This window comes from Cavia porcellus, unplaced genomic scaffold (assembly GCF_034190915.1).
Source record: "Cavia porcellus strain 051 isolate PalLab524CR breed Dunkin Hartley unplaced genomic scaffold, mCavPor4.1 scaffold_21, whole genome shotgun sequence".
Taxonomy (NCBI): domain Eukaryota; kingdom Metazoa; phylum Chordata; class Mammalia; order Rodentia; family Caviidae; genus Cavia; species Cavia porcellus.
Genome location: NW_026947504.1, coordinates 25,426,432 through 25,446,891, shown reverse-complemented (window position 1 = coordinate 25,446,891; position 20,460 = coordinate 25,426,432). Strand labels below are relative to the sequence as shown.

Here is a 20,460-nt window from a genome sequence, read left to right as displayed (position 1 = left end):
CACCGGCTGGCAAGTGCAAGGTTGTATGAGGCCCTAAGTTTGAGCCCCGGCTGCAAGGTGGGAAGGGAAGAGTAGGGGGCTTTCACATAGTAAAATTTAGGCATTTATTTATCAGGATTTCTTTCCCAAACATTATTATTTCTAAAATCACTTTATCAAAAGGAAACTAGAAGGTAGACTTTTGGAGGTAGAGAAGGTGGTCAGGGGAGAAAAGGGAGAAGAGTAAGTGGATTGAAAATGATCAAGATGCATTCTATTCGTGTGTTTTCATGTACCAATTTCCTGAAGCAAACCTCAGTATTCTGATTACTAATATATACTAATAAGTAGATAAAATCACCTCATCAGAGCTTATCAAGCTCATCAGAAAACTTATCAAGTTAGTTTGCATGTTGTTTTATTAGAGACTCTACATATTAATGATGTGAAGTTTCCTATCTAGAAATGGAATTATAGTTCCATCACCATCTATATCTGTTGTCCTGAAATCTAATTTCCTCTCATATGCTATATTAAACAGCAGTAATTTCAGTTCTAGCATAAATGATCACATTTTAGCTTAAATTCATGAGGGAAAATTTTATTATGTTTATGAAGTATGAATTACTATTTCAAAATAATAAGCAAACACTAATAACATACAATATGCAAATAGATATCGAACAGCAGAAATTCATTATATAATAAACACGTAAGCATGCAAATTCAAACTGACAGATACTAAATGCACTGGTCACCCTAAGCTAAATGTATTAGATAGCTTTCTATTTCCTCTTTCTATCAAAAAAATTCCTAAGCAAAATAAAGCATTTTATTTTAAGTCTTTCTCTTCTTGTAGCTGTTTAATGTTTTAGAAAACATTTTACTTTGATGTATTTCTCTATTTTTTCTTTCTTCTGTGGCCCATGACAGAAGACATCATGGATTGTATTCTTCTGCCTCTCCCCCTGTACATGCAGACTCACACATACACACATTTAGTGAAATTTAAGCCCACCTCTAGGACTAATGAAATTAATGTATTTACTGAATAACTGCTATTTGTAAAATCATGGTACTAGAGCCTTACCTTCAATTGCTTAGAAAATAGCCTCCATTTGAAAGAAGAAATGACAGTGAAAGCTGCAAATAGTCCTCATTACTTAGTGCAAAGATGACTTGGTGCTTTCAGGCCAAGGTCTGATATAATTAAATTTAGCAATTCACTTGGATGCCTTTAATCTTTTGAGGAAGGACCACTAATATCTATTAGAAGAGAGAATCAGGAAGTCATAACATACAGCATTTAGGTCATTATCTTTGTGAATTGGCAAGGAATTTCTCTCTGAGCCTTAGCTTTTCCATCTGTAAAATAACAGGCTTTACTTTATGTGTGGGTTTTTTAAGGATTGGCATCACGACTGAGAGGGGTCTAGGCCATGATGAAGTCTCTGAATGTGACAGCTGTTTTTATTGTGAGTGAGGAGAGATCACTTACTGTGGTACTGTTTTGAAATTTGTTCCCTTTTCTATTTCTGCAAAGGTGACCAGATTCTTTATATTCCCTCACCTTGGCTTATACTTTTGCTCTACTGTGATATCCCCAAATTACCCCCTCTCTCCCTGGCTTTTATGAAAGTCCACAGTAGAGAACATCGCAGAGTGAAACACATCTGCAGGTCAAATAGGTAAGAACATGACACAGGCTGACCTGAGCAGAATTAGAGCACCACGACTATCTACAGAGGCAGTCCTTCTATGCTCCAGCTGGTTATTGCCAGGCAGTAAAGGCCAGATTTTCAAAATTTTGTAAGAAGTAGACTTATGGATTCCTGCATGAACTCATCTAATTTTTAAATGCTGGCAACGAATTTTTTAAAAATGCTGCATATATGCTAGCCATCTCAAGCCCACTTCAGTGAGTTGGTTATAATAGATATTTCTGAAGGCAGGAGAAAAGAGAGTAGTAAGGAAAAAGAGGAAAGACTGCCTAAAACTGGGAAGAAAAGCAACCAACAAGGATGTGTGGGGACTCACATTTCACCCCCTGGCAGCGCTATGGGGGCGGCCAGGAGCAGGGTCTGCCCCAAGGAATATTTATGGGACAGAGACTGGAATCCCCAGTTTATCATTCTTATCACAGATTTGGGCACCACTAATTTTATAGGAATCAACAAAATCACCAGATTTCAAGGGACCCAGTTGCCTTGGATGTTAAATAGTGTCATCAGTGACCAGCAAAGCAAAACCTGGCAAGGCCTCCCCCAGGATTTGTTCTTTGGGATTATTCCAGCAACATTCCACAACATTTTGTGTATGGAGGGGACCACAATTTTGCTTTGAAAAGACTATGCTATGGTAGTGTGACTACACAGTAGATGCAATGGGGCTTTTGTGTTTGTTTGATTGGTTGGTTCATTTTGAAAGAGTTCTTTTTTTGGAGTAGAAGATGGGACTATAATGCCAGAATGAGAGACTCATTACCATCACACTGGCCCTGAGAAGCACCGTGTGATACTGTGGGACTTTGAGTTACCTATTGCATAATGTTTGCTGTTATCATTTTTTTTTTCTCCCTGTCTTTGAAAAGCTTCGTTTTCACACACTGAAGCCAATAGTAAAGGAAGAAATAGTGCCGGCCTACTCAGCCATGGAGTGGAGAAATTTCACAGGCTTCTGGTTGATGTTTTAGTCCATAGAAGTCCAAACCTACTGAAAAGTGACACAAAATCTTCTGTACCAAGATATGTCCCGGCATAGGACTCTAATGACTGCTAACATTACAAATACTTTTGAGGGGTACAAAACTAAATGTTACTTCTCTGTGTCATAAACACCTTAACAAATGATGAAGGACAATATGCTGTGCCTTCCTCAAAGTCAAAGGAAGGTTCTAAATACAAAGCCCTGCAGGGAAGAGGAACACACACCAGTGTCTCAGCAGTAGCCCTAAACAATTAGCAAAGGCGCTCCCCAGCTGGCACTATCTCACAGGGAGCAAGCGAAGTTACTGCTCCTTGATGAGTACAGAAACCACGAAACTGTTCTTCCTGGAGTGTGGTTTGTGCTTCTGCTGCCAACATAAGAATTTGTATTTGTACAAGTGTATACAGTTCCAAGCAGGTTCTAGCAAGCATTGATAGCTTAATAGGATTTTGCAGAGAAACTCGATTTGCTGCTGCCTCACTTTATATTCCTATGTGATGAGCTGAAGAGTGGTGGCTGATAAACTTGAGACCCTTTCAAAGTTTAGAAGACGGGTGTGCTTCTCCTCCTGATCCTAAACCAAATAAAAGGGAGTCAGTCTCAGAGGGCCTTTCAGAGCTGGATGGACTTTCTGACCTCAGCTCACCAAGGACACTTGTGTAGGAAGAGAGAAACAGAGTGTGTGTGTGTGTGAGAGAGAGAGAGAGAGAGAGAGAGAGAGAGAGAGAGAGAGAGAGACAGTCAAGCAGAGAATTGTTGATTTATTAACAACTTGAATCCACGTTTTCTTATGGCAAAATATGCTCTTATCTCTGTAGATGCAAAGAATGTAATGGCAGATCCCTTTGACTGAGCCATCTCGGTGTCCAAGAAGACATGCTTCCAGGTAAAGAATCTGTAGTAGGCGGTCTGGGGGTTTAGCTCAGCAGCATAAGCGCCTGCCTTGAAAGCAGGCAGTCGTGAGTTCGATCCCCAGTACCGATAAAAAAGAAAAAAGACAAAAAAAAAAAAAAAAAAAAAGAGTCTGTAGTAGCAAAGTGCTGGAGGGTGAAAAGTACAAGACAGAAATTTATGTGGTCTCAGGAATAGTTCAGTGAGAGTCAGAAATGACCAAGTGAGGCAGATCTCCAGTGTAGAATATGTGGCTTTGGGAAGCCCTTACCTAACTTCATACCAGAAATAACTCCCAAGAAGCACTCTGCTTTGTTTGGGACCCACTTAGAGGTATCAGAGGGGGAAGAATCTTAAATAGAGAAAGCAAGAAAACAGAAAAGACTATACGGGCATCTTTCAAGTCAAGGACATTGAGTCTTCCTCCATGTCTGCTCCCAACTCACTGGAGGACAAGGCTACCAAATGGAAGAAGAAATGAAAACACTGATCCCTTCCCTCCCCAGTCCGAGTCTTTTAGGTGGAAACTCTGCTGGAATTAAGGAAATGCAAGGTGATGTTTCAGATCGATATGAGGTAGAACTTTAAATCAGATTAAATTGGACTGAAGTGGCATTTTAATAGCAGAAAATAATCAGAAACCTGTGGCATCTGAATAGCAACATACTTGAAAGTGGCAATTGGAGAAAAATGGAAAACTTTTCATACTTGTTTCTGATAAAAGTTTAGATTATTGAATAAGCCTGTTACATTACTGATCCTCTTTTGATTTTTCCAGTGACTCTGTGAAGACTAAAGTGCGGCCTTATTACCTTGTAACACATAAGAAAAACTGAAACCGGATAATGTGGAACATTTTAGTACCAATGAGTGCTCAGGGATTCTTAGTGCTTTGTGACCCCGTGACTCTTAAATGGGAGTTCACATATGCCTTGAGAATGTGGAGCTGGGCCAGGAACCTGGAGCAAAAGCTCAGCACATCATGTTCTGTAGCAGCAGTAGTTATCAATGGTAGGAAATTAAAGCATGGTTTTTATTTAAGACAAATGTGAAACTATATAGACATGATTAACATTTGTATAATCTAAAACATACAATAATTTAGGGAAAAATTTTGGACAACATTTTAGTCTGCATCTTATCTAAATCCTGTCCGTGTTAATCTTTTACCCATAAGGGGTCACTTCATAGGCCTTTGAGAACCTTATCACTTATATTCTTAACCCAGATTCACCCAGAAGGCTTTCTGGAATAGTGAAAGGAGGAAAAGATTACATCTAAAGAGAAGTATTGCTCTAATTCCACATAATACTCCTTGTGATTTGAGAACATTAAAGTTACTATCCTAATTACATGTTGAAATCCTGATAATGTCAATGTAGTGCATGAAATTCTTAGGGAGGTTCACTTGGCTATTATAGTTATCACAAACATCCTTGGTTTGATGTTTAACTGAGAAATCTCCTTATAATTGTTGCTTGTGATCATAAAATATTAGTTGTAGTCTATAAACTATAACAGATATGAATTGCTTATTTTATTATAAAAACAATGAATGCTCCAAATAAAAATTGGCAAAAGCAAATTGGTTAGATTCTTCAATATAAACATTACTGAATTATCCTAATATTAACCAGAAACATACAATATTCCGAAAGTTGGTAAATATAAGTTATCAAAAGCTATAAAATTTATTTATTTTGTTCATCACAGAATACCAAGTGCCTAGGTATAAAATGACTACAAAGAGATGATTTTCCAAGGTGGCCAAGAAAGAGGGTGAGTGCAGTATGTTAACTGTGTAAACTATTGTGTCTTTTATACAAGTATGAAGAGAAAGAAAAAGTGAAGAAAAGAAAGCGGAGGGCGGCGATGTAATGCTAGGCGCTGGTGTCACCTCAGGGGTCCCACTGGCAGGTCTACAGGAAGCCTGGTGCGCCCAAAGGATTGCTGCATTAGAAAATGAGAGGTGAACTTAAAAAAAAACAAGAAAGCAGAAAAGCAAGCAAGCAGGAAGGAAGGAGGATAGAGAGGAAAGGGGAGAGGAAGAAATGAAGAAACAGAGACTAGATTTCTGAAAAACTCAAAACAATTCCCATGAATACAATGAAAAACATTTCAAGTCGGACGTGGTGGCACACCACACACCTGTAATACCAGCATCCCAGAGGCCGAGACAGGAGCAGGGCTGGAGTCTGGGCTACAGTAAAGTGAGCTCAAGGCCAGCCTGAGCTGCACAGTGAAACCCCGTCTCCAAAAGACCAAAAAAGAGGACTGGGATATAGTTCAGTGGTACAAGTGCCTGCCTGGCAAGCACGTGGTGGTTAGTTTGATCCCCAGTACCAAAAAAAAAAAAAAAAAAAAACACTTTATAGATGTTTTTCAGAACCATGCATTTTGTCAGTTCCAATAATTTTTATTTATATAACCTCTTCCCTAAATAAAGATTCAGACTATTATATAAGTTTGCCATCCATGCAGCATTTATTAACACTGTTTTCTGTTCTTTCAAGGAATACGAACTTAATCAAAATGATATCTATTCAACTAGGCTAAGATAAAAACGTGTTTTATTACATGTTTGCTATTTCCCCGTTGAAAATTTTAACATTGTTTAGAGACAGGACATCCTAAATCCTTTTTAATTTTAAACAGAAAAAAGAAATAACAGTAAAACAGTTTCAAAAGAGGCTAAAAGACCCAATCCAAAAATGAGCATCTGAGATGAATATACACTTCTCAGAGGAAGAAATACAAATGGCAAATAATATATGAAAAAATGTTCACCATTATTGGTCATTAGAGAAATAAAATTACAGTGAGATTCCATCTTACCCGAGAAAGAATGGCTGTCATCAAGGATTCATCCAATAACAAATGCTGGAGGGGCTGCGTGGAAAAAGGTACCCTTTTCTACCATTGGGAATGTATGCTAGGGGCGCAACCACTGTGGAATGCAGCATGGAAATGTCTCAAAAAACTAGGACTAGAGGTCCCATTGGACCCAGTTATTCCTCTTAGGAATGGGTAGCTTCCCAGAAGAATTAAAAACATCATACCACAGTGATATATGTGCACCCACATTTGTAGCAGCATAATTCATAATAGCTAAATCTTGGAAACTACCCAAATGCCCATCAATTGCAGAATGGATAAAAAGATGTGGTTTTGTTTTTAATATGATAGAACACTACTCACATTCTTTTTAAAATTAACATGTGATTACATTGCTAGCACAAGTGCCAGTGAAAAAGTTTATTAACTAAGTTCCATGAGCGGGGATCTTGTTTGTTTTGCTTTCTATCCACAGGGCCTACAGTCATGTTTGACATTCATTAGGCATTCAGTGTATTTGTTGAGTAGAAAAACAGTAACAAATTTCAGCCTGTAAATGGACTCAACTAATGTGGCATGATATATTTGAGTAGTATTCTCTGTAAATTTATCAAAATAGTAAATAGTTATTTCTTGAAAATAAAGTGTTACATTATTTTGTTATATTTAGATAATAACTTTCTTTTTTTGTCAAAGTTCCAGTCTTCAGTTTTTTGAATGTGAAAATCAGAAGTTTTTAAGGACTTTCTCCTGTTTCTTAACTGAGCCAACATAGAACCATTAGTTACCACAATATTGCCAAGAGTTTCTTCAGATTTCAAATACCAAAATCCACATAGCTGTCTATCTTGAAAAATTTATCTTTGAATTTACACAGAGGAATTAAAAAAATTTATCATATATCTGTTTAAAGTAGTTTTACTGGTGTCTTTTTTTAAAAGTTAAAGTATTTGTAACTTTGAGGAAAGCCGAGCAGACCTCTCCAGGCTTGAGTTTGCTTCCATTTAAAAAGCATTCAATGATATAACAAATACCTCTCAGTGGACTCAATTATAATCCCATCCAAATCTACCACTTGTAAGAGTAGAGCTTAGGGAGCACTCATTTTACACATGTAGTCAGGTTTCTTTTGTTGTACTTTCCCTGAAAGTGTTTTTGCCTGGATCAATTATCTTTCTCCAACGTGGTTCTCATGAGTATGAGTCCCCAGTGTTTTCATTTTGATATGAAAAGGTAGAACTTCATAGCAGTTTGTTGTATTCATTAAGTTCAAACCCATTTAAATCAAGCATACTTTAATCTGATAACAGTAATGAGACAAAATTATTCAGTAGTTTTCCTCCCCCACCTACTCCTTAAACTATGGCCATTTTAAAACATAATAGCATCTATAAATATGTTATTTATTTCAGTCAAAATGTCACTCATTGATCTATTTTGTTTATAAGTTCATCCCCCCAAAGAAAGTTTCTAAATGTTTTAAATTTTTAAAAGTAGAATGCACAAATCAGCTCATAGTATTTATTTAGGCCTTATCAGATACTACTTTTCTATTCTAGAATCTCAAATGTGAACCTACAGATGCACAAAACAAGAATAATGTATTTTTTTCCCTAAGAGCTTTCTCTGTTGATGTAGCTATTTCTTTTTCTTGTGTTAACAAAATAGAAATCAATTTAAATCTAGATAATCAATATTGCTAATTACAATATTTTATTTTTTCTATAGCTACATGCTGTTATAATATGTAAGAATATATGAGACTACCAAGTTAAATATAAGTAAATAATGTAAGGTAGATGTCAAAATGCCTATGGGTCTGCGGTCTACAAAACAAATACTGCTGAGTACTGGGAAGAAAGTAGAAATTCCAAAATAAGCATGTCTGAAGTGCAGATTTTCTATCACAGTATAACACAGGTGTTCCACAATTATTTAAGTAATCTTAAATAAAAACATACTCTCAATGAAGTTACATTTTTTCCAGAAAATAATCCCGTGATGAAAAAAAGGGGAAATAGTCACGTGACGAGCTTGCATGTTTCTCATCACCTTCTCTCACACCCTAGGAGTAAGATTTCCTGAACAGATGAGTCACAAAGCATTTTACTAAACTGGGGTAATTTCACATCTTTTTAAAAAGAGTTCATCTTTTTTTACATTTTTATTTCAATGTTATAGTCTTATAATTTTAATGTCATTTTTAAGTAGTTCAGTAAATTTAAAGGAAGGAATAATTTGAAAAGATACCACTTCTACAAATACAAGGATTTGGGCCAGAGATTTAGCTCAGTGGTGTAAGTGCCTCCTTAGCAGGTACAAAATCATGAGTTCAATCCCCGGGACCAGAAAAAAAAAAAAAAAAATACAAAAGTTCTGTTCTAGTTATACTGTAATGAGTTATTATAATATCCCCCAGTGTAATTCTTCAACTTAATGTGATGCATAACTTATTCATAAAGAAATGTATTTTAATCACTTTTATTGTCACTTATATTTTAATATTAGATCTCAAGGATATTACAGGTAAAACATAGTTTAAATGAAAATCCTAATACTCAGATTTGATTTAAGATCATTGACATTTTGTGATTACTAAAAGGCTTCCTGTTTTATAACTTTACCATATTACTATACTGAATTTAAGGGAAACTTTTAGAATTAATATTTAAAATGTTATTTGAAACAAGTAATTTAAATCAATAGCGATAGAGACTAAAGCAACTCTCTTACCCTGTTCATTCCAACCTATAAAATAGAACTCAGGTCACACAAAACTATGTTTTGGTTTCACAAATCCTGATATACAAAGCATTTTTTAATCACTTTAACAAAAAAAAAAAAATAGCTAACTTGGTGCTAAGGAAATCAACCAAACTTACTGTATTTTATTGACCTTGACCACACTTCAGGTGGTTTCCCTTGCTAGGAACGGCTCAAGCCTAACTGGAGTGCCGCTATTGTTTTCTTAGCTGAAAGCAGAAGAGATCTCTTGTAAAAACATCCCTGGCCCTCAGTGGGCTTCAGGGCTTCACTCTAGGTACTAAGGACTTCATCTTGGAAATATTAGAATGGGACTTTTTTTTTTAACATGAGCTCTATTTTTAGCTTCAATATTTTTTCAACTTTTGAAATGTAAATTAGACAATTTAACATACAGAAAAGCAGAAAGAATAAAATTTTAAAATGCTTATGCCCCAGATAAAAAACGATAACATTATAGCATAGTCTTCCAATTATGTATGAATGAATTGTATATGTATTCTTAAAAAATCAATGCTTCAACCAGAAATGCTGTCTTGTAAATTGCTTTATTTTAGTTTCCATGAGCATTTCCTTCATACTCACAGTTTCTAAAAAACCATCATACATCTCTGCTCAAATAGGATATTTAATTATTCTTGAGATATATATTTTGCTTTTTCAAATAAAAGATTTTCTAAAGCTAGAGTAGCCAACACAAACAGAAAGCTAGCCTCCTAACTTATCTACCTGAGCCCTTGATTTGGAATTAAATCAGAAATCTCATAAGGAAGGAAGAAATGGGATTCCAAATTGTAAAACAAAAGTGTGTGACAAAACAAGTGTGTGAAGGAATTAAGAATCAAATATGGGATTTTCTTGATTTTCAGATCCAAGTAGAAAATGTACTTTGTCTACACTAAACTGTTATTAACTGCTTCTTAAGATGAGGACCATCCTAACATTAGGTTGGAACTGATATACAAAGGGGAAGTGTCCAGGGAGAGAAACCATGTGTTGTGGCTTTTTATTTGTTTAGGTCCTTGATATGGTGGTCTTAAGGAGAATTAAAGTGCAGGGCACTTCTTCCTGATTCTGCCTCCTGATAAGCTTCTCAGCACAGAAAGCATGTCGCCTTCTCTAGTGGGCCATAGCTTGTGGAACAATACTGAGAGTGGTCGCTCAGGGATGTGAGTAGAAGTCTCGCTGCTCTAAGGAGTGCCGTTAGTAGACAATGTGAGTCAGTAAGACCAGCATTTCGGCTCATTTTACGTGGTGGTGCTTCCAAAACTTCACGTCCCCGTTGACCGCCATTATGATTTTACCGTGTCTACCCACTGCCTACGTTGTCATGAGTACTGCTCATTGAGCTGACTGACTTTGTTGTTCCTTCCTGTGCTGGCAGTTGAATCCAGAGCCTTAATGCATTTTTGATACAGGGTATTTGGTAAGTGGTCCAGATTGGGCTCAAATGTGCAATCCTCCATCCTCGGCCTCCTGAGTAGTTGAGATTACAGGGATGCACGACCACGCCTGGCCTGGATCACTTTTTATGCATACTTTATGTTAAGTTTAAAAAGACGTATCTAACAGAGACATGTAAAGAAGAAAGAACAAGTGAAAATTTAGAGAGGTGACAGTGATCTACAAACCAAGAACAGAGGTCTCAGAAGAAACCAACCTTGCTGATACCTTGATCATGGCCTCTAGCTTCCAGAATTTTAAGAAAATAAATTTCTATTGTTTAAAGCCACCCAGTGTGGGGTGCTTTGTTAGGCAACCTTCGGAGACATCTATCTCCTGAGTAGAACAAAATTCAGAAAAGGCGGATTTTTCACAGTTGGTTCAGCTAGCTTCTTGAAGCATCGCAGAGGCACTGAAGGCTAAAGCCCATATTATAGTCATCATTTGAGTTTGGTTCTTTGGTGGCAGTAGATACTTTTCAGGCTCATAATGGAAATCATGGATATACAGGGATCTCCCATGAATGCATGTATAAGGCACATGTATGTTCAAGTCACATGAATAAAGGTGATCCTGCATCTTGTTGGTATTATAAGAACTTTAGTGATAATGGCCCTAGGTTTAAAATGGAACCATGAATTTTGCTCTGTTCTCAGAGATGTGACCCTTTCCACAAGCTTCCATTGGACTTTCTTAAAAAATATTGTCCCAATAAAATTAGTCATAATGAGATATTAATTGCTTATCTCCATCAATTGAAAGCCATCTGTCCCCATGTACAAACTAAAAAAGTGTGTCTCTGTCTTCCAAGTGGCCAGAGACCTGGGCTAGTTGCTTTTCAAAGTAACCTTCAGGGTAGGCACAAGCTTCTGATATGGAACATGAATCATCTCTCCAGGAATGTTTCCTTTCAGTTTCTTTTATTTTTTTTATTTTGAAGGTAGTAAAATACTACAGAACAAAGTCAATCAAGACAATGCAGTGAAATTGGTACAGAACTTCAGGGCAGGATACCAGGATAATAGTAATAGGTACCATAGTATATCTTATTATTTTCACAGTAGTTGTCCATTCAATCATAGCGAAATCAAACCAAAATCAGAACATTAAAAAACCTATCAAAACAAAATAATGACTATAGCAAAACAATCAGAACAAAGCAAAGCAGTGAAAACAATGTCACCTTCAAAGAAGATAGAAGGAAATCCCCATATTTGCTATATTGCATACTGTCATCCTCCCAAGGGGTGCTCAGAACTCTGGCCCCCAGTTGCTGATGGAGGGGGTGGGGCTGGGATGTTTATTCACAGCCTGCACCAGTAGGCTCACAGGAGACACTGACTGGTACTCTTCCTGGCTTGCCCACCGCTTGCTTGCACTGTGGCCCTTCACCAGGAAGGGGGCCGTATTGCTTTCTTGCTCAGCGCCTGAAGTTCCAGCATGGCTGGATCTTGGAATATGCTGCCTTTCAGTTTTTGGGGGTTTTTCTGAGGTGGTGGAATGACCCAGCTGATAGATTTGTCAGTAAAGACGTAACTGTATTTAGTCACTTGATACTCTTTGAGAACAGAGACAGGACAGAAGGATGCTGTTGGGGGGATTGCACGACACAGTGGTGTCCGGAAGAACCAGCTGATTTATCACTGCCCCATTTCCAAAAGGTTCATACCTGCACTAGATCCTTTGCACAGTCTGTTACGGTTTTAGTCATTTGTCTTTTTGTTTGTTGTCTGTCTCTCCAAGTAAGCTCCGGGGAGGTAAGGAGTTACACAATTAAGTACATTTTCCTCTGCATCTGGTAGGGTAAGTGACACATAAAACCTGCTCACTAAGAATTGTTTGAAGTAATAAATAGGAGTCGAAGGCATGAACTTTGGGCAGAGCAGATACATTTGAGTACTCATCATATGACTCACTAGCTCCGTGACCTTGGGCAAGTTGCTTGAACCTCGATATTCTATTCAGTGACTGCCTTCAGTAATAACTACTTTACACTGATTCAGTGAATTACAACAGTACCTAGCATGTACATGCCTACTAAATATTAATTTCACTGTGATAATAGGTTCAAAGGTAACAGAAAAACTCAGTATGTTTGTTTAGTTGACAGCAAATAGACTCTTGGAGCAAAAGTAGATTATGCAAGTCACAGGTTTTCATACTACTTCTCTCTCCCCGCTGCCATGAAGTTATCATTTAACAAAAATCTGACCACCGAAATGTATATTTAGGATATGCATGTTGGTAAGCTGTAGTAGTTATGACAGGCAGGACCTATATTTTAGTTTTAGAATTTCAGCGTTTAAATCCAGTTCGCATCAAGTCATAGTTTGTTAAATAGACTAATCCAGACATTAATTAAACACAGTCAATTTTACCACTAAAATGTTTTTAAAACGAAAATGATTAAGTATTTAACAGGCCTTCCATGTCTTTTTTATTTTGAAAGCAATATAGGATAAATTTAATAGGATAATGACATTAATGCAAATCATGAAAACTTCAGATATTAATATTGCTATGGAAGAATCATTTTATATGCTTTTATAAGGAAAAATGCATGTTGCAAACCTTTTAAGCACCTGTTGTCTGGAAGCAAACTATGTGCATTTCAGGATCATAGGTGCTTTTAGATCATCAGAAAGGATTATAGCTAAAAAAAAAAAAGGAGGCAGATGAAACTTAAAAGTACAGGTTCAGCTCTAGAGAGGCATATAATGACAGCCAAATTTTCAATTTGATTATTTTTACAAGGAAAATAAAGATCATTTTTAAAATATGGTTTTGCATAGGAATCAAACTGTTACAAAATGCTATAATTGTACTGTATTTGATTGTCATGCTTAGGAACAAAGTTGATACTCAGCTGTACTAGGGAATGCTCACACGGCTCACACATGCTCATGCACACAGCCCCCCCCCCCACTATACATGCAAACACATAATGGCTTCTTCAAGTGCAGATTTATCACTCTCCATGAAAACTACCAAATACGTTTATCTAACTATTTTCAAATAAAACCTTTCTTTCAGAATTCTTTGATAGTTTATAATATTTTAAAGGTACTGTCTGTTTTATTACAAATAAATTATGTCACACACTTGTAAATTATTTTAGCTCATTTTCTTAAGCCTTGAAAAGCACAGTAACCAAATATTCATTATGTATACTGTGAGCAAATACACCAAAATAATGAGATAAAGTTCCTGCCAAATTCCCTTTACAATCTAATTAGAAAATTAAACATCTTCATGAAGTAATAAATCAGAACAGAATTTTATACTCACTAAAAAGGTCACATTTTATACAAAGATTTGACACCTTTTCTCTAAAGAGAAAATCACAGTTAAAGGAAGATGAAATTCACATTTTTATTCTTCATTTTGTGTTATATGGCTTGACCTAGGTGAATGATCTCACATGTTACAACTGTTGTATCACAGACTTACACATTGTATAAAGACAGCATTCTTTCTACCAGAAGGTGAGAGAAGGGTTAGATAAAATAATATTGCTCCTCTCTCTGTTCTTGATTTGTTTATTGATGACTGACGTTGAAGCCCGAGTCTCTGCTGCTTCTGTATAGAAGATTTTTGCATATATTGTATTACATCCTCAATGTATTAAATTGCATTAGGAATAAACTGGCACAAAAATTAATTCAAAATTTATACAGTGGAAACAATATTATATTCTGTTCTCCCTATATTTTTACTCTTCACTGCAAAACAGGGAGGGCAGAATCTCCTTATTTTTTAGGTTATTAGACTATTAGGAGTTTTTCTCTGTACATTATATTATTTACAGAGCTCCTTGAGTAATACAAAACCATATTTGGTTGAGTAGGTGTCTAAATTTACCATTTTAATTTACCGTTTTCCTCAGGAAACAATGGAAAAGCATTAACTTAAGGTGACTTGCTCTGACATGCAGTTACCTAATTAATGTAGCATCAGGACCCAGGTGTCTCTATGATTGCCACAAGGGAGCTTGCTGTTGTACTAATTTACTTCTTGAATTCCAGTTCTTTTCTTGAAGTGATACAGACGATAGACATACGCTAGCATTTTAGAATGCTGAAGTGTAAGTCACAAGACTGTAAACTGGGCAGTGTGTATGTATATGTAAATTTGTTTTGTGTTCTTTGGTTTGCCTTGATTTCCACTACCAACCCATAATCACATCTATCAGATAATTAGTTAGACACTACCATCAAATAAATAATTTTTGTAACTGTCATCTGAAATCTCTTTTGAGAATAGAAAACAAACCCTTTTGAATCATTTTGTCTTAGCAATATGCATCTTTTTCTCAGAATACTAATACTTTTTTGGTACATTTATGGATAAGATTTAAAACGGGCTTCCAAATAGAAATGCAAAAAAGAAAAAAGAAAAGCATCTCTTTTAGAAATGTGGCAAATACTTTTTGCCTCATCTAACATACAGTTAGGTCTTCAAATTCATAAGAAAAAGAATTATCTAACAGAAATATGGGCAAATGAAAAAAAAATCAATAAGTAAAAGAAAATATTTATTGTTCTGTTTACTTATCAAATGCTCAACATTTGCTCAACATAAATCTCATGTACTAAATGAGAAATGCCTAAAAGTTTATTGTTACTCAAAGTATTAATAATGATTATCTTTTTATGGTATAAATTTAACTATTGGGTAATTTTAACTATTGCTTAAAATTTTACAATAAGCATGTTTTATGTTTGTAGTCAGGAACAAAAGGTAATTGACCTGCCTTCATTTCTGAAGTAGAATTTCCTTTTATTGATGACAATGGGACTGTTTTTAAAAAATTAAAAACACCTCAGTTCCTTTACACTTTGCAGAGGAGCACGTGTTATAATTATTAAGTATGTTTTGTAAATCAGTATGAATCTTTTGTGTTTAAAGCTTTGTCTGATTAAGAGTAACCAGTTAAACAGGTGTGCTAGGCGTGGTAGACCATCTGTTTCTCTTTATAAAGATCTTTTTTAGGGAATGAAAACAAGATTTAAAATCTATCTTCAATGACTGAAGTTAGAAGAAAATTAATACTTTTCTTACAATCCAGCATCACCTCCCATTGTTAATTTCAGTGAACATATTTAGAAACTGCCAACAATTGTTTACAAAGCTTTGGAAATACATGTTTTGACTCAGGCCACAGACTTAAAGTATAGGCACCCTAGATGTCAAAAAGATGATAATAAGCAGATGAGGCTAGGGAAGAAACAGCCATAACCACTGAGTTCTTTTCAGAAATCCCTATTTACCTAGGTTACAGCTTGGTTTTGTGTGAAGAAGGTGTGGGGCCCTCAAGCCTGGAGTGCAGAAAGGCTTTCTCTGGCTTCTACTTTGTCATTGTCCTCTACTGAACAAAAAGAAAACTGCTTGTCCGCCTCCGAAAAAGAAGTTGGTAAGATATTATAAAATGTTGATTTTGTTCTTAATGATTCCTTTATGAAAAGTTCATAACTGCATTGCAGTCATTTTTTAAAATAGTATGGCAATTTCTTACAAAATTGAACATACTCTTAACATATGATTTGCAATCACACTTGATTTTACAAAACTGTATTAAAAATACATTCAAACAAAAACCTCCATATAAATAGTTATAGTAGCTTTGTTCATATTTTAACCCTTGGAAGCAACTAAGATGTCCTTGAATAGGTGACTGCATAAGCTAATTGTGGTACATTCCAAATAAACAGAAATGAGCTAACAGGTTTAAAAAATATGGAGGAACCTTCAATGCATATTTTAAATGTACATCTGAAAAGGCTATATATTCTATGATTTTAAATGCATAACATTCTGGAAAAACTGGGAGTCAGTAAAAGATCAGTGGTTGCCAGAGGTTTGAGGTGGGGTGGTAAGGGAGAAATGGATGAAGAAGTGAAGCATAAGAAATTTGTAGGGCAGTAAAATTATTCTGTGTGGGACTATAAAGGTGGGTACATATCAAAACAATTATGTCAAAGCTCACAGAATGTACCAGATGAAGCAGTAAACCACATTATAAACTTGGACCTCAGCTAACAATAATGTATTTGATGAAATATTGTTTCATCAAAAGTACCATACTAATGCTAAGTGTTAATAATACAAACTCTAGAGGGTAAAGAGAGAGAGTAGAGACAAGGAAAATATGAATCTTGTAGTTTCCACTCAAATTTCAAATAAATCTTATTGGATGATGTGTCTGCAGAATACGTGAGTGGTCCAATTATAAAAGAATTAAATTGGACCTTTTGTTGTACTTATGAAAGCTATTAAATTCATTTTTATCATGTGTTACATCAGGACACAGATGACACCACACCTCTGCCCAGCTGCTCCCAGCTTACATCTGAGCACATAAGGCTTGCTGGAGCCAATTTACTGATGTGGGATGCAGGATTCATCCAGAGGCAACTTTAATCCACACTCTGCTTTGGTCCAGCCAAAACTTACATAGATCTGTGCTGTGGCCTAAAGGCTTCAAACCAATTATCCTTCCTTCCCCATCAACTTCCGCATTGTTAGACCCACACTGGGGTCTGATGATTCTTTCTGCCGAATTTACTTCTGCTTCTTTAGCTTTCACAAGCATCTCCCCTAATATATTTCTTGCATGTCCAATGCCATTTGGCCCCTGCTTCTCAGAGGACCTGAGCCAACATAAAAATCACCCCTGCTCTATCATGTAGTCATTTTTGTCCTTTGAAGCATAATCATGCCAATGAAAATCTGTAAACCTTACACACATACATTTGTAAATTAAACTTGATCTGTGAATTATAAATTTTCTTTGTGAATATATTTACATATTTTACATTTTTAAATTTTATGAATGTCAACTTAATTGTTTATGGTTCGTCATACAATTCCCAAGTAGGAGCAGAATCTTTAGAACTGAATCATCTCCCTTTTTCCTTATCATTGGTATGATGCACAAAAGATTTCAATGTGGCATTGGCTCCCTAGTCAACATTTTTGTTTTTTCATTAATGTGCCACAAGAACATCTTATGCTTTTCACATAGAAATAAGTTTCCTCTGTCTTAAATTTTGAAATATCTTAATAAATTATAAAAATAATATAGAGAGGTACTATGAGATTCCTTTCAGCTTTCTCCCAAGATACTCCATATCAGCTCTCTGATAACAAAGTAATATAAATTTTTTGTCACATCATTGCATTGAGCTACATTCCCAGCTCTTTTTTTAACCTTCTGCTTTGATGTAAGTTCCTAAATTGCCCAGATTGGGCTTGAATGTGTGATGCTCCTTTCTTAGCCTCTCAAAATTCCAGGAACATAGATTTTTATGTCCAACAATTATGTTTCAAGCTCTGGTCAATGCCAACTTTTTTTTTTCAGTACTGGGGATTGAACTCATGACTCACGCTTGCCAGGCAGGCACTTATGCCACTGAGCCAAATTCCTGGCCCATCTTATTTTTAATGAACTATTCAGATATGTTTTTGACAACTGTGATAGCCCTTTAGAATTTACTCATGTAGTGAGATTTGGTGAATGTGGTGGCTGTTAACAGTATAAGAATTACTTAGAGAACATGTTGAAATGAAGATTACTGGACTGAGCCTCTGGAATTTCAATCATTCTGGATTTAGGCAGCAACCCTAAAAGTTGCAGCGGTAATAGGTTCCCTGGTGATACAATGATGGAGGCCTCAGCACCACACTCTGAGTACCAAGGATGAAAGCTACATAGTCTATAGGTAATTTTATGTATTTATAATATATAATATAAGGTGAAGTAATTGAGAACCAATTGGAGGGTAGAAACACAGTGGGGAAATGTGTCATTTTATTATCTCTAAATGTGTGACAGAAAGACTTGGGAAAAACAGATCTGCTCAAGGTAAAAAGGGTTGTATCTTCAGTGAAATTAAATTACTACAAAGTAATTGTGACAAAGAAAAGTAAGGCCACCTCTTGATGTGTGCAAGGAATGTAAATAGTATGTACTACAAACATGTACTAATAAAGAGATACACAATATTGAAAAAAAGGAAAAACCTAATCAGTTGAATGGCACACTGAAATAAAAAGACTGCAGAGAGGGTAGAGAGGGGGTTAGTCTATATAAATTATAGAAAAAGGAAATCCTCCAAAGTAAAATTTGTGGTTCTGCGTTATTTCCGAGACAATACATCTACTCTTCTGAGACCGAGGTGGTGTGGTTTACTGAAGGAGGTAGCTTTGTTCAAGGAGAACATCAAAAAGTGAGTTATCAGTTGTCAGTTTCCAACAGGTCACTGAAGCCAACTCCTTCCCCCAAGAAGCTCTGCTCACAAACCACAACTCATAGCCCTTACTCAGGCTTGAATATTATGAAAGGGCAAAAAATTACACATGCACAGAGATTCTAAATATGTCTTTCTGGCACTGCATGCCCGTATAGCAATCTGAAAAGAAAGGAGCTTGCTAACTAACAATCAACTATAAAATACAAACGGGAAATTCTACAACTTCTAGAGACAGTCTGTCTGCCCAAATGTCATTCATTGCTGGAACATCAAAGACATTTGTCTCCTTGGGAAACCAGGAAGGGAAGAAGTGCAGCTCTGCAGCCCTTTGAGACCCTGCCTTGTTCCCTATTCCCAAGGAACCGTTAAAACCAGTCTATACTCCTCAAATAGATAATTGGGACTTAGCACAAAGGGGGAGTTAAAAAGGGACACGGGTATTTAGAAAACAGACTGATCCTTCCTTAGGCAACACAGCAGAAGGCTGTAAAAACCTTTCATGATTCTTTTTGCATGTGGGAAATGACCACTAGAATCTTCACAGGCCCAGGGCTAGCAGTCACTGCCTGACAGATCTGCCAAGCTTGCCTGGTCTCCACCACCATAGCTTAGACAGAGCTTCACCTGCAAAATCTGAAGAAGATCCTTTGAAGTAAAAAAAGATACTCCTATGAATCTCTGGAAGATCTAAGGTTCCTTTTTAGAGACCAAGATTCCAATTCTGCTTCAAGGATGGGCAAGTAATAAATTGGTGAAGACAATTGGTGGATGTGAAAGATTACCATTGTTTTAGGGCAGAAATAAGAAAAACAAGAAAATAGGAGAATCAGCAGAAAACAAGTGCTCGGGAGCAAAGCACTGGAAGGAAAAAGAGAAGCTATTCCCTGCAAACAGAACGGCCATTGCAAGAACAACACGGCGGCATGGCCCCAAAGTCACAAATGACTCCTTATCTGTTACAGGTTACTTGGCCAGCAGTAGCCGATCTAATACGCTCTTCAGGTCCACGGAGCTCCCCTCCACTCAACGGACACTTCTACAGTGCTTCACAAGCAGACACACACTCATTATGGTTTTCTCACAAGTTGTGCTCAGGCCGGTTAGTGAGCCACATCGTCCTAAGGTAGTTAGAGAGTACATAATCCCCAGCAGGTAGGGCCAGTAGTCCCTTTCTGCAGGAAGTAGATATATCTAGGCAGAGATCTTACACTTCTCAGGGAGAGATGTAACAGGGGGAGAGGGTGTGGCAATGTCGCCGAACAGGTGGGCATCACTAACCACAGGCACAGAACAGCCGCACCCAAGCCTGACAGGATGAAGCCAAGCTTTGCACCTGGTACCAATCATCTGAACTAGAACACATCAAACTTGGCACCTCATATCAATCTTCTGGCACAAGATCAAGGGGAGCCATGGGGTCAACTGCCAGAAGAGACAAAAAGACAGCAGCTGTTGACGTTGGGGCTCTGCTGCTCTCTTGTTTTCGCAGTGGTCCGTTCTGTTTGCAGGGAACACCTCTTTTTCTTCCCAGTGCTTTTCTCCCTCGCACTTAATTTTTTCCTATTAATTCTGCCCTAAAACAAATGGTAAT

General features: G+C 36.7%; 1 long non-coding RNA gene across 6 annotated transcripts in view; it reads left to right on the top strand.

The window, feature by feature from the left end:
• The window catches only part of LOC134471943 (uncharacterized), a 65,591-nt gene that overhangs the window by 1,816 nt on the left and 43,315 nt on the right, over positions 1-20,460 (top strand). For 5 of the 6 annotated variants that reach the window (XR_010041704.1, XR_010041705.1, XR_010041699.1 and 2 more), the window contains exons 2-3: positions 3,504-5,355; positions 15,892-16,030. This is a non-coding gene — a long non-coding RNA (uncharacterized LOC134471943). The remainder of the gene's footprint in view (positions 1-3,503; positions 5,356-15,891; positions 16,031-20,460) is intronic. The other variant, XR_010041701.1, reaches the window with a different exon arrangement.